General features: G+C 38.9%; 1 long non-coding RNA gene across 1 annotated transcript; it reads left to right on the forward strand.

The window, feature by feature from the left end:
- The first annotated feature begins 42 nt into the window (after positions 1 to 42).
- Positions 43 to 2,586, forward strand: LOC126048611 (uncharacterized). Its single transcript, XR_007508926.1, has 3 exons — positions 43 to 211; positions 433 to 608; positions 2,153 to 2,586. It is a non-coding gene; the product is annotated as an uncharacterized LOC126048611 (long non-coding RNA).
- The last annotated feature ends 13,098 nt before the right edge of the window (positions 2,587 to 15,684 follow it).

Consider the following 15,684-nt stretch of genomic DNA (forward strand, 5'->3'; position numbering starts at 1 on the left):
GCCGCGTCCCCGCCCGCCCTGCCCGGCGCGGGAAGGCCTGGCCCGGCCCGCAGGCCCTGCCCGCGGCGGCTTGGCCGCCCGAAGGAGCCGGTCCTCGCGGCCCGCTTCCTCTTTAGCAGCCAGCGTCTGCACATTACCTTCGGCCGCCGTCACCTGCAACAGCCCAGAACTTCTCTACCCTGGAATTATGTCCAGTTAAACCGAAGGAAACGTAAGTTCTTCTAAGTGAAGGTGGAGACCAAACCCACTCGGCAGGCACCGTCTACAAAATTAATTTGAGAGTGAGTGGCCGTGAGCTATGTGACACCCAAATATTAATTTTCATGGCTCATCTCGAGGCTTTGCAAACACTCCTTTTCGCTGAGGGGAAAATATCATTGGGATTAATGCTCTCTCTCTCCCATATTCTCTTTGGCCTTGGTCTAACTGCAGGTTACGCAGCATGCAAAGCACTGGAAACGTGGAAATCTTAAGAAGAAGCAGTCAAGTGATATTGCAGCCTCCATGCGCTGTCGTGCTGATGGATGATGAAGCCTTTACACTTGTTGAACTCTGTAGGTATGAAGCTCATAGGTGATTCCTGGCCAGGGGAGGAACACCTGCACCAGGTGAGCCCTTAGAAGTATTTGTTTGACAAACATACCCACGGTACATAAAGTACTTGGCTTTAACAATGGCTGCTTTAACAATGTAAATTAAAACGACAGGGAGGGGGACTAAGTACAAAATGCACGCTGTGTAGGTTCCCCAAAAGAAATGCAGATCAAAGAAGTACTGAGCAGTGCAGTGGTGAGGAACGAGTAGGCTGTCAGGGGAAGAACTAAGAGAGGAAATAGGGACCTGAAAATGCAGTTGAAGGATAACAGGAAAAGCAAACCACAGCGCTAATACAAGGTCACCACAGGGCTGAGTATTAGCTTGTTCCTGTGTGCGTGGTCACTTGCTTCTGTTTGGTATTTCTGCTGTGCTTGTCAGGGTTGTTAGCATTTTCAGTTTGTATTAAAGGAACTCTCGGAACAGATGCTCATTCTGCTGGGAACTCTGCAAACACAGTATATGGAGCTCCATCCGTTTTGTTCATGTGAACTCTGTAACTAGAAGACTGCTCAGTCGCAAACCAGGCAGAACAGTAGGAGGCAAGTGAGAGTCAGGATGTGAGATGTCAAACGTGAATGGTGCTGCATTTCACCTGTAGGCTTACTAGCTCAGATTTTCATGCCCAGGTCTATAGTGTTTAAGTTGAAGAGCTTAGAGTCTTAAAAGACCAGAGTCATGGAGTGAAGGGTAGAAAAAGGGAAATAACATGAAAGGAAGATGAACGAAATTGCAAAATTATGTTAACTCTGTGATTTTTATGGGGAAAACCCCCTCTTTGGGAGGGGCTTAATCATGAGGGGATTAGCCACTAACAAAAAAAATCACAAAATACTTTAGTATGAAAGAAAAGCCTGTATTCTTCACTTGTTCTTTAGTTTCTGTTGGAGTGGATGCAGGAAATAAGATTTTAGTTTTACTTCTGTATATTGTGGTGTTACAGTATTTTGTGTGATTTCTGTCACAATCAAAGGAGTCCTAAAGTTGTTATGAAGAAACTCAAAAACTGCCATGATGACTCATGCCATTAGTATTCTGATATCCTCTCCCTGACAGTAGCTCAGATCAGATGTTACAGAGGAAGGTGCAAGAAATCTTTATGTATGTGTGAGATAATGTGCTCGTATATTTTCTCTAGCACTAAACAGTTAAAGCTGGCTTATAGCTAATAGATTAGCCTTTACTTATTTATCCATGTTACTTGTATACTAGGAATCAGTTCACTTTGCGCTAGGCGTTGTCCAGACAAATAGAAACAGTTGATTCTTGTCCCAGAGATCTTGCCTTTTCTCTATATATTAATACCCACTCTGTGTTTTCCTTTTATCTGACTTAATGTAAATGCAGGTGTTCTTATTATGTCTGTAAAAGTGTTATCCTGCTTTGAAATCTGCTAAACCATAAGCCACAAAAATAGCTTGTGGCAGTAAATTACATAGATTGGTTAAGCCCTGTGTAAAACAAGCATTTCTTTTCAAGGGTGTCATCTGGACACCGCTGTCATAGAAATACATTCCATTTCACAGTCTCTCTGTGATATTTTATTCATGTTGTACAGAAGGGAGTAAAGGACCGAGTCCTGCATCAGCACACAGGAGACAGCTCTTGCAACAAGTGCCCATTGCAATCCTTTGGGCTCCGTCTGAGAGAAAAAAAGGAAACATCTTACAGTCTCCTGCCTGGTCTCTTTGATGAATCAACAATACTTGGTGAGGTACACTGTCAAACTGCTCGTAGCGTGGATGTTCACCCTTTGTGTATCATAAAAGAATATTGTTTATCAACATGTCACCTTAGTGCTGTATGTCATGAAATGCTATATGCTATACAACAGTAATATCTTTATGATGGGTTCTCTATGATGGGTCAGTCTTCTGCTATTGTGTCAATATGTGCCTAAGTAATTCACCTTATACACATTAATATATTTAAAGTTCCTTGCCTAACACTTGTTGGTTATTTTTGCTTGATGTAATCCCTCTACAAGGTTCATTTTTTTTGTCACATCCTACTTCACATAGAAAATACTAGTTGTAGTGCCTCCTTGTCTGACATTTGAATGGAAAGTCTGCAAAAAGTCCAATTGTTTGGAGAAGGGAAATAATAAGTTCCAGACCTTTGAATTTAGACCCCAACATGGCAATATCAGCCCTTCTTTCCAATTAAGGCTAATGCCTCCTTGTGCAGGTTTTTGTTCCCAAGGTCTCCCAGGTAGTTGCATCCAACCTATTGCCATGATACTCCATCTTGTGAGGAATCCAGTAGTGTAGTTATGGTCTCTACTCAGATGTTTATGCAAGATCTTCTCTAAGATCCTCTCTTGTGTTGCTTGTTGCCCGTGATATTGACTCTGAACAAATTCAGGATACTTTACTGCTACAGAATACTATGCTATAAGGTGAAAGGTTACAAATGCTCAGCTCCTGCATGTGCTCAGGATGAGGCTTCATCGAGCATTTAGAAGTACCTATCATTTATCTTTACTGTCCATTGGTGGCAGTCACATTAAAGGCATGCATGGAAGTACTGCATTATCCCAGCTCTTGGTTCCAAAGTTGTGCTCTACAGACTGTGAGGGAGACAATAACCCAGAGAAATGATGAGCTTCTGTAGCCCTGTATAAAACAGCAGCCTGCCCTTCTCTAGGAAAGGTAAACACCAACAGACTTCTCACAGAGCTGGTTGTGTGTGGTGCCTTTTGTTCTAGCAAGAATGAATGGCTGCATGATGAAATATTTTTAATTGTAATCCCAGTTTGAATAATAATCAGAAGCAGTAAAAGGATGTAGACCCTGGATTTCTGTTTCCCTATTCTTGTACCTCATATATGCTCTTCTCCTGTTCTGATTTACTGCTTTTTTTTTTTTTTTTTTTTTTTTTGGCTTAAATAAGAGATATTAAGTAGGTTTAAATACGTAGTTAGATAGGCTATTGACAGATTGTTGGGTTACCCCCACACCCATCACAGAAGAGCCATGAAAGGCCCATCTCCGTAAGCCCAGAGGAGCACAGGGGGCACAATGGCAGGCAGGAACCCCAATTAAAGACTAAGAGAAAAGGACACCCTGTCCTGTCCCCTCCCAGGGCTGTCCCAGCAGAGCCTCAGCCCCAGTGTCCAGGCATGAAACCCATCACCATAAGCCATGGGGAGCAGCTGTCCAGGTTACCTCTTGGATTAAGGGGGCTTGCTGGCTGGAGGTGTGGGGGACATAAGAGGATGCAGGGCAGGAGCTTTTGGGGATTGGACAGGATTTATTATGGGATGTTTGGGGGAGAAACCAAAGGCAGGACAAAGGAGGGATTTAGGAGATTTGGGCAGTAACACGTGTGGGATAAGGGAATAAAATGATTCATCTGTGTGAAGAGTTGGCTGGCCAGGATGCTTGTCAGGCCGTGTTCTGCTCCTGACCAGCACAGTCTGTCCTGTCTCCTTACCGAACTCCACCTTCAGCTGTTCACCAGTGAGGGGCTCTTTACTCTGTGGTGCAGCAGCTGGAGTGAGTGTGGGTGTGATTGCTAGCAAAGATCATGCCAGAGGAGCCAGTGAGTAGGTAAAGTGGTCTGGGGTCCAGGATGGGTTTGGAGGTCTTTACGGGCCACCTCTGGGTATGAGAGCAGCTGCGTCTCTGTAGGGGTGAGAGCACAGGGGGGTGGCTATTGGGAACAGGGGAGTCCTGGACAGCTCTGCCGGCATGTGCGATGGTTTGTACCAGCAGCTGGAGTGGGGCGGTAGCCTCAAGAGCTTGTATGTCCAGGTGGCAGCAACTGGGGAGACTGGGATCCAGGGGCAGCTACTGAACAAACTGTCTAAGCCCTGCTGCTGGAGGGCTCCACCTTGTAGATCTGTATATATATTCCCACTTACGGACCTCTGTCCTGCTCAGCTGGAGCAGGGAGCAGGACGAGGCTGGTGGTGCTGTCAGTGTTGGTGTGAATGCTCTGTGTGTCTGTCTGTGATCTGTATGGCCAGCAGCGTATATATTTGTGGTGTATCCATGTGCTCTGTGCGTGTATGTCTACTGGGAATATATGTTCAGCCTCACTACTGGTTGGACCTGGGGGCATGGAGTGGTGGCAGCCTTGCCTCTCTCAGGCTGCCAGTTTAGGTATATTTTCCACTAACACAAATCTTTAGAGAAAAGCACTGGAGAGCAGCACATACCACACCATTGTTACTTTAATTCTGCTTTCCTTTTTTCTTTTTATTTTCTGACTGTCTCTTTGTGTTCTGTGTCAAACTGAGCAACCAAGGACCAGGTCAGCACAAATGCATTTTAGGATGATTTGAAATGAAACTGAGTGGGATCACACAATTGTAGTCAGTCTCTTCTGCTACCACCTCCCTGGGTAAAATTGTTCTGTGCATGAGCACAACGGTAGTGTCTCCCTTCTTTCTTGTCACTGTCAAGGCTGCTGGTCGTGTTGCAAATGTACATCACTCACGTGGATGATGATCTTCTGACTAAGCAGCATGGAAGGAAGCATAAAATTGAGGAGCTATTCTGACAGAGAGGGTTGCTTAGGGGAAACACTGTCATCCATAAACACACAAACACTTTCTTTTCTACCTGGAAGATTCTTTTAGTGTTCTCATATATACCATGCCTCTGTCTGAACTTTTTGAAAAATATTCCCCTGCTCTGCACTGTCCACAGTGCTTAATCAGCTTCTATGGAAAAAGTGTGTGATTGACATGCTTCCCACAGTGCTGGTTCACCTTTACCAATCTAGTGAACACAGAATAATGTGCTAAGATTGTCCATGCAGCTAACAGGCCATAAGCCGACTGTTTTATGAAGCATTATCTGGTGGTCATCCCCAAGGCTCTTCACAAAATTAAAAATAAAAAAAAAAAAGTTAGGGATGTCAGTTCAATCTTAGGGTATTTGGTCTGGGACATTTTCTGAACGTAAAAACAATCCCACCAGATCACACCAAGGATTCACCTAGCCCTGAATCCTGTTTCTTGGGAATTTAGTCCAGTGGCAGACGGCATGCTTAACATGTGAGAGGTACTTGTTGATGCCTATATGCTGCAAAGTGCCCAAGGCTAATACCTCATGGTATATCGAAGAGCATAAGAAGAAATTCCTATTCTTACTCTCCAGAATCCCCTCCCAGCTTCCACTGATGTGCAACTCAGGGACTTACAGTCTATTTTTGTGTTAGAGAAATAATTTTGTCAAGTAGAACTGCATTTCCTACTCCAAAACCTTCCCAGTTTGAGACCAGACTCATTGTAGACACCCTATTCTTGTTGTTGGGACATGTATCAGCTTGTTGTGAAATCTATTAATTCCACTTCATATCCAGTTTGTTTATAATTGATAGCAGAAAGAAATCCCTCCGTCTTTTTCAGAAGCTCCTAACATCAAATCACCTTTGAATTTGAGCTTGTTTTCCAGGTCATCGATTCCATTTCTGAGCATTTTACTTCCTTTAGTGCTTGTAGAATGGAGTCATCATTGATTATCTTCATGTTGTTAAAATGTGCTCTCATGGTCCAGAATCAGAGATTTCACAAATTAAATTCTCGCTAATATTTGTTCCCACTACTGTCACTATAAGCTCACACATTAAAGCTGTTTGCCCTTCCTCACATCACTTTCAGAACTGCCAGGACATTGAGAAAAATGGGTTGGAATTGAAACAGATTATAATATGAAGAAAGACTTGGTATAATAGCTATTTTTCTATGTGTCAAACAACCAATAAACACATTTTTTTTAAAAATTACATGTATCTAGGAAGGTTTTACATTGTCATAATAATAAAAATCAGTTCCACAAAATACAAAGGGCTATAGTAAAAAAAAATCGTATCAAAGGTATTTTTTTATTCTGTGTTATAAGAGCTGTCAAAAATTGATTTTATAAATCTTGTAGTATAACCCTTGTCAGTCAATCAGTATAACCCTTTTAATGTGCTTGTATTGCAGATAACACCTAACAAAGAGACTTGACAAAATACATATTTCTCTATTTTTGGTTGATTTGATCTGTGCATTTGACCTAACTTTGCCTCTACTCATTTCCACTGTTTCTCTAGTGCAAACCCATCAATTGTTTTTCTGAAGAAAATGCAACACACTGTCACTGATGGAAAAATTGAAAAAAACCCAACAGTGTCATTAAGGCTTGATATGATAATGGAGACTACAAAATAGTAAAATAATGTAAATTCTCATAATCAATTATTCTAGTTTTTTTCTGGGTTTTGGGCGGGTTTTATGTGAGAACTGCCCTTCCTCGTTAATACCATTTATGAGCTTCAGCTTCATTCAGTATAATTCCACTAAATTAAAACTGTATTAAGACTACTGTACTTGTCTTGCCTATGTATTTATTTATTTATTTGCAGGTTGGGGTTGTTTGTTTGCTATTATTTTATGCTACCTTACAAGTTTCAGTTTCACTTACATGCATAAAAAATTAAAAACCACCCCACCTCAATTCCAAGAAATTATGTTGAATGTGAATAATAAATTTTTATAACAACTGTAACAGAGGAACTTAAGAGAGTACATTTGCTCTCACTTCACAGACCCTGTGCATCCTGAGCTCAGATTCATCCACACTTCTTAAGTATCTGTCTGGGTAATCAAAAACATGTAAGATAAGGCACTTATACAAGAAGGGTGAATACTAATGGCAAAGATGGTGTTAATTGTAACATTTTTCAAAATTTGGAGTTCATGACTTTGCAAATACAGTAGCTATTCAACAAACTATATTACAACAATTTTAAACTCTTTCAAATAGAAAAATTATCTCCTCTCCATGCCTCTTTTTCTTCTTTCCCTTGTTACGTTTTGTCTCATCAAACAGCCTCAGTGTGACATTCTTATGCACTACAGAAACATTAGCTCCACCACACTGGCCTAACTAAAGGTAACAAAATTATTAATAGCATTAGTATTTTATTAAAGAAAGAAATCATGTTTTACTTTTGTGGTTGGAAAATATAGGCTTCTGATAGTACTCAGTGGTTGGATGATGTCACACTGGTTATTTGATTGCAGAAACTGAAATTATGTGACGTGAATTCCTCCAGAATTTTGATTAGACAAAAGGATCTATTTCTAATTCCATTGTCCTGTAATAATAGTCTGTTATTCTGATTTTAGAGCTACTTATCAGATTTCATGGATCCATGTCCAGGTCAAAAAATTTCACATCAAGTTTTAAAAAATATCTTATTTTATGAATCATTTGCAAAAAGTTGGAAAGCGAAATGGCCGTTTTCTGCCAAGGAATTTAACGGTAGGTATTCTCCAGGCTACTTTTAAACATTAATTCTGAGGAAAAGAGAGTACTATAGTTATTATCATCAATTCAGATTATATTTTTTATTCCACTTAGCATTTATAGAAACATCATAATTTTCTTTAACCTAGCAATAATTTTTTAATGATTAGTATCTTTAAAATATTTCATTGTATTATTTTATTCTACATCCTAATATCTCAGTTACAATGAGTATAAATTTAATTGCCATCATTCTTATCAGCAATTGAATACATAATTTGCTTATAGCAAATTAAGAAATACCTGGGTTATTTTATCTCTGTGTCTTCTGGTATACACTAAGCAATACTGTTCGCTGCTAAATACCATGTCTTACGTAGTATTATTAAAACAGTCTGTTTGAGAAAATAGCATTTGATAGCTATCAGTTGTATTTACTCCAAAAAAATGTAGTCTCTAGGAGTTAATGTCCCAGTATTTAACAACTGAATGTCTGAAACAAAGGCACGGCACATGAACACAAAAGTGATCTGATTGCACAATTTTATAAGCATATTTTTCAGGAAGGCATTTCGATGGACTGTTATCTTTCAATTGAAAGTATTTGCAGCCAAGACAATTACATTTTGTTTTAAATGTCAGCCAACAAGATTGCCAACAAAACAGAAGCAAAGCTGGTTGCCCTTAGAACCAACATAACTCACCACTGTTGGTCATTTTTTCTCTTACAATATCTTCAAACTGGTCTATCTTCAGTAACTTCGGTGTTCTTATTTCATAATTAGAAAAAAAGCTTAGGGTCTATAGCTTTCATGGCCACAGTAAAGAGCTCATAAACTAATTGGAAGGATTAATATTTTTATCATTTTCAAATGTTGCTCATTATTTTTAACAAAAGCAAAACCCTAATCGGGCAACATAACAAAAGTTCCTCTTCTTTAGGGCTTGAAGCATGCATGGAATTTGTTGTGAGCAGAAGAGGAACAGATACCAAGTTGTGGCAATTCCAGTTAAGTAGAAATATAATGAGCAAATTAAGATAGGTCAGAAACTTCCAACTCTGCCATAAAAGGGAAGTAAACCTTTTACAGAGGTGATTATTCCTTACTGTGAATAAGCTTATCCTTTCCTAAGAAAAGTCAAAGTAACCAACTGTAGATAGAGTGGGTTTGGAGAAGTTAATGCAGTGTGTGTTGGTTCTCTCTATGTGCCATGTTTTAGGGAGAATTTAGGTCAAAGTCAGTGATTTTGTCACTTGACAGATCCAGTACTTATCACTTCTACAAAAAAGGGAAGATCTAAGTGACACAGAATTCTGCCACCCTGGTGGCACAGAGTGTTCTTCTGTGCTGAGGTATAGAGTAGGTAATGGCTTCTTTCACAGCCCTGAAGTTCCCTTTAGCTCACAGATCAGCTTCTTAGCCTGTGTATTTATACCAAAGACAGCACACTTAGGGGGAGGAAAAAAAAAAAACCACAAAGAAAAAAAAAAGCTATTTTTTAATTTAGTTAAAGAAAAAAATAGTTCCTGCTAAAAATACATACTCATGTGTATGTATACATATATATGTATGTATATATGCATATGTACTTTGATTAATACCTTCTGCGTGTGAAAGGTTAGTTATCTTGCATTGTAATTGTTTCCCCAGATGGACGATACCAATTGTTTCATGAAGTCAATGAAAAAATTGCCTGTTTCAATAAATGGATAAAGTGTGACAATTGATTTTCTGAAACATTTGTCTCACAGTTACATGACACATTCTTAGCAGGATCCGGAACTTGTTAGAGAAGAGTCAAAGCTCATGATACTGACTGTGTTGTGAATGAATTTGTTTGCATGAATTGGATCCCCAAACTGACACTTGCTTAGCGTATTCTTAAATGCAAAAGAAAAACAGTAATCATTTTCTGAAAGCTGTGATCTGGTAGGTAGACTGCTTATTACAAGTATTTTCAATAAGCTCATGAAAAAAAGATATTTTTTTCATAGACCCCCCCCAAACTTAGCTGTAGTTGCCTTTACAGCAGATAATGAAAGTGCTAGCAGAGCTGGTAGAAATAACTCAATATGTTATTTGATTAAACTAGTATAGTAAATAATCCAAACAAAAGTCACAAATGTTATACATCTTTAAGGATACATAGTTGATATATGTGAAAGGCTCTAATAGCCACATTTGCAGCTTATGGGCACTGCAGTGGTTCAATAGTACAGGGATGAATCTACTGTGGAGCATGAAAAGAACATTAGTGAAGAGGAAAAAAACAGCAAGGATTTGGGGAGGTGCATTTGTAGGAGGAGAAACAGCTTGTTTGCCTGGTGCAGTTTGGGAAACTAGTTTGAGGAGTCACTAGTGAGCTAAGGATCTATGAAACCAAGGCAGTGCAGAGAAGACAAAACCAACAAACAATATATACAAGTTTAGGAATAGAAAGAAATGTAATGAAAAAGTTATGTCCTTGATAACAAAAGAAGAGAATTAGAATTTGATTTTCTTTCCTCATGAAAGGCTGGAGGAAGAAAGGGGATAAAATGGAAAATATGAAGAAAACAGTATGAAGAAGATACCTGGAGACTATTCTGGGAGAGCTCTATACATTAACCACAAAATACATAGATGAAGGCAATATTTATAGAGAACAATCTCTTGAGTCGGTATCATCAAAAACATAAAAAAGACTTTTCAATTATTTCATTTTTTCTGCATTTGCCTTCTTTTGAATTTGATTTCATGCTTGACAAGTTCTTGAGAATGCCTATTTGTAGATGGCAAAATATCTTAATAAGCCTCTAATGCCACAAGTGAAAGCATGTAAGATAGGTCAGAGATTAAGGTAAAATTCAAGAAAAAGTGGGCCAGAATTGCACTTTTAACTTTACAAAGCAAAAATTATTCACATTTCTCAAAAGGCAAAACGGATATGCAGAAATGGGTATTCCTGTATGTATCAAGTATCTTGAAATTATGGTTGATTTACAGTTGACCATAGCTGGGAAGAGAACAAAAAGCAAATTGTAGAGTTTTCTATAAAATATATACTACAAAAGTAAAAGTCAGATATATTATCCATATTCTCAGAGGCTACTTTGTATGTTCTACAGCTTAGCAAGAAAACCAATAATTTCCATAGACTGTTTTTGCATCTGCAGTTTTTGTGAGAAAACTGTATTGCTCTGAAAGAATTCCAATGTGTTTTGTTGTAGTCTGAGTCATGTGCAAGTCATTAAAGTCAGAGCCTGTCCATTGTAAACCCATCGTTATTGTGTAGGCCAAAGTTAAAAAGAAAATGTCTGGTTTATGATTCCACTCACTCTTCTAGCTCTATATCAATTCTTGTAACCAGAAAAAAAGTGCTTGAGAACTGACAATTCTTTGCAATTTCCAAAACCTCAGTTCAACATCCATTAGACAGCATCTCTTTGAAGACTCTCTTGCCTAAAATATTATGTTTGCACCTGACAGCTCTCACAAAAGTTTAAAGAAAAGAAAGAAGTGTGGCTACAAAATAATACATGCGCAACTAACTTGCGGCATAGAAAATGCCACCTGCCTCTCTGCAGAAGGTCTTAGAGATTCAGAAATTCCATTTACAAAGAGGATCATATACTCTTTATATTAATTACTATTGTAGACTGAGAAGAAAACCAAACCAAACCAGAAGGAAAGAAGAGTGACATGCCTATGAAAGAGCACAGGACCATATCTCTTGCTTGAGGAAACCTATTTTTCATGTGCCATCAACATGGGCTCTTTCACTTGACTTGCTCTGTATTTTTCACAGAGCTCTAACTACTTTAATGTCAACATTCATTTTAGGCCAGTATAAAACTATCTGTCTCTTCCCATAGATTTTTAAATTCTTAAATGACCTCCAGATAGTTTTTAGAAGTTTTTCTGTTCTCTGTAGTGTCTTCTGAATCACCAACCTGGTGCCTTTAAATATGTCCCTCCTCTTATTACTGAGGCCTTTCAATTAACTGGCGACTGGAAATATGGTATCCTGTGCCTTAGTTTTAATTACTGTTGTGGGAACTCATTCTCAGCAGGAACTCTGTGAGTCAAAACCTACATTTTGTAAGAACTCAGTTCCCTTTTTAAGCTGTTAGCATGTAGGTAACATGGCCCTCAATCTTGTTCTGCTATCCCTTTATCAGATATTCGGAAAGGTTGTGTTTGTTTGTTTGGGGTTTTTTTTTCACATCAAACCACTCCCAGTTTTGTATTCAGTTTGCAAATCATATTTTGGTAGGTGGAAAAAATGATGTGTTTATGAAGCTGCTTTTGGCTATGGCAGGAAGTCATTAATGGGCAGCTTCAGTGAGTGCTGGCATCCAGTAAGTAACAACTATTTCCATGACCATCAAAACTAATGAAGCCTATGGATTTGTCTTGTGGTTGGATTCCCAGCTGCTTAATAACCTGCTGCCTCCCACTGAGGCTTTTCCTTTGACTGGAACATTCATAATGTCCCTCTCATGTGGTTTCTCTGGTGTCTAATAAAGGCTGAGTTCATGCTGCAATCTTGCCTCAGTGAATAGACTAATACCATCTCTCTTCTCTACACAAGTACCCAGTTTCGCAAAACTTATATAATAACTTGATATCTTTGAGACAACTGCCTTTCTGTCAGACTTAGCTGAGACTGGTCAACAGTTTCTGAAGTTACTGTATTAGGAATCAGCAGAAAGCGCGATACATGTACCATATTTACTTAGGAAACCAGGCTCAGTGTTCTGTTTCGTTTCGGGGTGGGGGGTTAATCCAGGAACTGAGGCCACAGTCTTCGTGTCTACTTGTTTATGTATGTCCATCAGTTTTTGCTGGTGAGGAATAAGTTAGCAGCCTCTGGATTTGGCTATATGATTGTAAATTGAGTGTTTTGGTAACCGTGAACTATCCATGGCCATTTCCCATAGGACAGACTCTGTAATTACCCTTCAGTGTCATAAATTCCCTTAAATTTTCTGTTCCAGGCATCTTGCAGTACTGGCTGCCTGGCAGAGCACTGCCATCAGATTGCTTGTGCCAGCAAACTGGGTTAGGCATGAGTTTTTCTACAGCAATAGCTTTTCTGATGACTCCTTGCACTCCTTCTCTGTTAGAAAGAATTATTGAAGACCAATACCTCAGGGAATTACTATATACTTCATGGCATTGGCTAATTCTAGCATGCTAGTTCTATTATCATGTATTGACGTTTGTGTTTGTTCAGCTTTGGCCCAGTAATCATGTTGCTACCCCAGTTTTCAGGTAAGTCTTTTCAGATGGTCTCTCTTAGATCAAAGCCAACCTCTATGCAAACTTTCCTACTCTACATCAAAAACAATCTGCAGCACTTTGTGTTGAAACACCTCATGCCAAACAAAACAAATGTGGCGGTGTGTGGCGAATATCTTATAAAACAAGGTATTTAAGTGTATGCTAATATGCACCCTGTTTTGCTAACAGAATCCAACAGAATCCTACAGATACATAAAGAAGAGAAACATATTTGGCACCATTTAATCTAGAATTTCTTCTTGTGTGACCAGTAGAAAGCATTCCCTTTTATGTTTACTCATTCTTGCTATGTGAAGCATTACTTCAGTGAAGTGTTTTGTCTCTTCCTTAAATGTGAAAAGCTATTCCCTCTATTTGTCCCATTGCTCCCCGAGGAAAAAGCATTTCAAATTTTATTTTAGCATATGCTTTATCATGGCCTTTTGCTGGGGTCGCAGACTCTGATCCAGCATGACCCTTTCAGCTCTGCTCTGCAAAGAGCTTCCTGTTGCCTTGGAAGATATCCTTAAACTCATCAGTTGTTCTGTTCTCTAGAACTTAACTGAGATCAGTCTCTTGATGAGAGCAAGAGCTTGCTATAATTTTAAAGTCAGTAATGGGTACTATTGCAAATTACATGCCTCATGGAGACAGAGGTAGGGGCCTAAAGTAGTTTCTTTAACTGCTGTTAGTCTTTCCTTCAGTGCTCCATTACTTTTTGGGGCACTATACCGTCTTGTACATCTTTGTCCAATTAAAATGGACAAAGAAGTATCCCGTTTAGTGCCAGGTCTCCATCTTCTATTGTAAGTATTAGCTTTTGCTATGATGGCAATTTTTTTGTGAACTAAAAGTGCTGTTGCCATTCTGTTTTGCTGTATGTACACCAGCATGCTCTGCTAGTACTTGCTAATTCTTACAAAGTGATATAGTTCACTGAAGTTCCTCCAGCTTACGTTATGACTAACAAGCCAAGCTTAGCTTGTGTTGTTTACCACAGCACGTGCTGGTTTTTTTGCAGGCTTACTTTGACCTCCACATGTCTTCCTGCCTCAAGGTTCTTTTATCAGAACTCCATCATCTGAGAATTGTCTATTCTCTACAACTGTTGTTTGGACAGAATAATTTCTTGTTAGCAAATTCTGGTTATTTTGTCATGGACTAATTCTATTACACTTGTGCTGTCATGCATGCTCTCAGATTTTCATTCCATGTCTGCACTATAATTTGGTCTTTTATTAGGTCCTGAATTGCCTCCCCAAATTATCAGTTTGTCTCTTCTCCTTTTGATTGTAGACTCTGTTTTTCTAAAGTCTTTCTGTACTCTTTGGTGGATATTTACATACCTTACTTTAGATAATTAGGTTAGAAGGCTCGTGTCCTACAGCTTACTCTACAGTCAGTGAAGAGAGAGGAATTCTTTATGAGGACAACTGCAGCATTTAAACTGGGCTCTGAATTACACTTCAGGGAGCCTCCCACCCCCAGCCCTTCCCTTCCTCTCTCTTTTCATTAATAATCTACGAAGACTATCCTTCTAATTTAGCTACCTAATTTATAAGACTAAATTTAGGCAGTCTGACTACTCCTCAATAATGTATTTTTCATGTGTTTTATTTCTAGATGCTATTACGTTACATTTCTATAAAGTTTTATAGTTAGCTTTTTCTGCTTGAGCTAACTGGAAACTATTAGAATCGTGCAATACTGTTACCCAAAATAAAGCTACCTACTGACCAATCATCCTTTTTTTGCTGGCATCCACTTATTTAACCTTCCCCAGTTGTCCTCTGCACTGTACCTCTCCTGCAGAGCTTTTAACTGCTCCATCCCTTTACTGAGGTTATTTTCTTCATTTGTACCACTACTCCTGGTATCACATCCTGTAGTTAAAAAATCATTCAGAGCCAAATATCTGACAGAGCACTGCTTCATTCAGCATCTGATTTGGGCTGATCAGCACTGTCTGCCATAAGTCTCTGAATAATCTCAGTGTCCACTTGCAGCTGGCTCATGTCCCAGCTTCTCAAAACACACAGTTATTCAGAAGCAGTGCTTCTCCAAAATATTGGTGTTATAAATCCAAATATATTCTTCAGAGCAAATCTAAAGAAAGGTCCAGAACATAAAAGTCATAGCCTTTGAAGCCTGTTCCAACGCCGGCATGCCAGTTTCTGATGGCATTAGTCTACATTCAGCCATAACTGATAACCATAATCAAAGAGAAACAAAGCACTTTAGCCAGATGGCTATGCTAATCCATGAAGACTAATTTACAAAACAAGACAAAAATGTTCCAAAGTTAAGAAACAAATTGTAAACAGGGGTACTAAAACAGGATGTAATTTTATTGAAAGTTTTGTAGAGTTCCATTAGATTATTTTCTGTGCTCTAAAAGATGTTGAAGTAATGCCTATTTACTCTAGCATTATGTGTGCAATTACAACTTTTGAAGATTTGCATCATTCATACTCATGGCAAACACTTACTGAACAGGGAGTGAGGGATTTTGAGTGTGGAGTTTTGTGCTTACATCATGCAGACAGTTTATTGAAGAAAATAAGATTTTTATTTTA

This window comes from Accipiter gentilis, chromosome 20 (assembly GCF_929443795.1).
Source record: "Accipiter gentilis chromosome 20, bAccGen1.1, whole genome shotgun sequence".
Lineage (NCBI taxonomy): Eukaryota > Metazoa > Chordata > Aves > Accipitriformes > Accipitridae > Astur > Astur gentilis.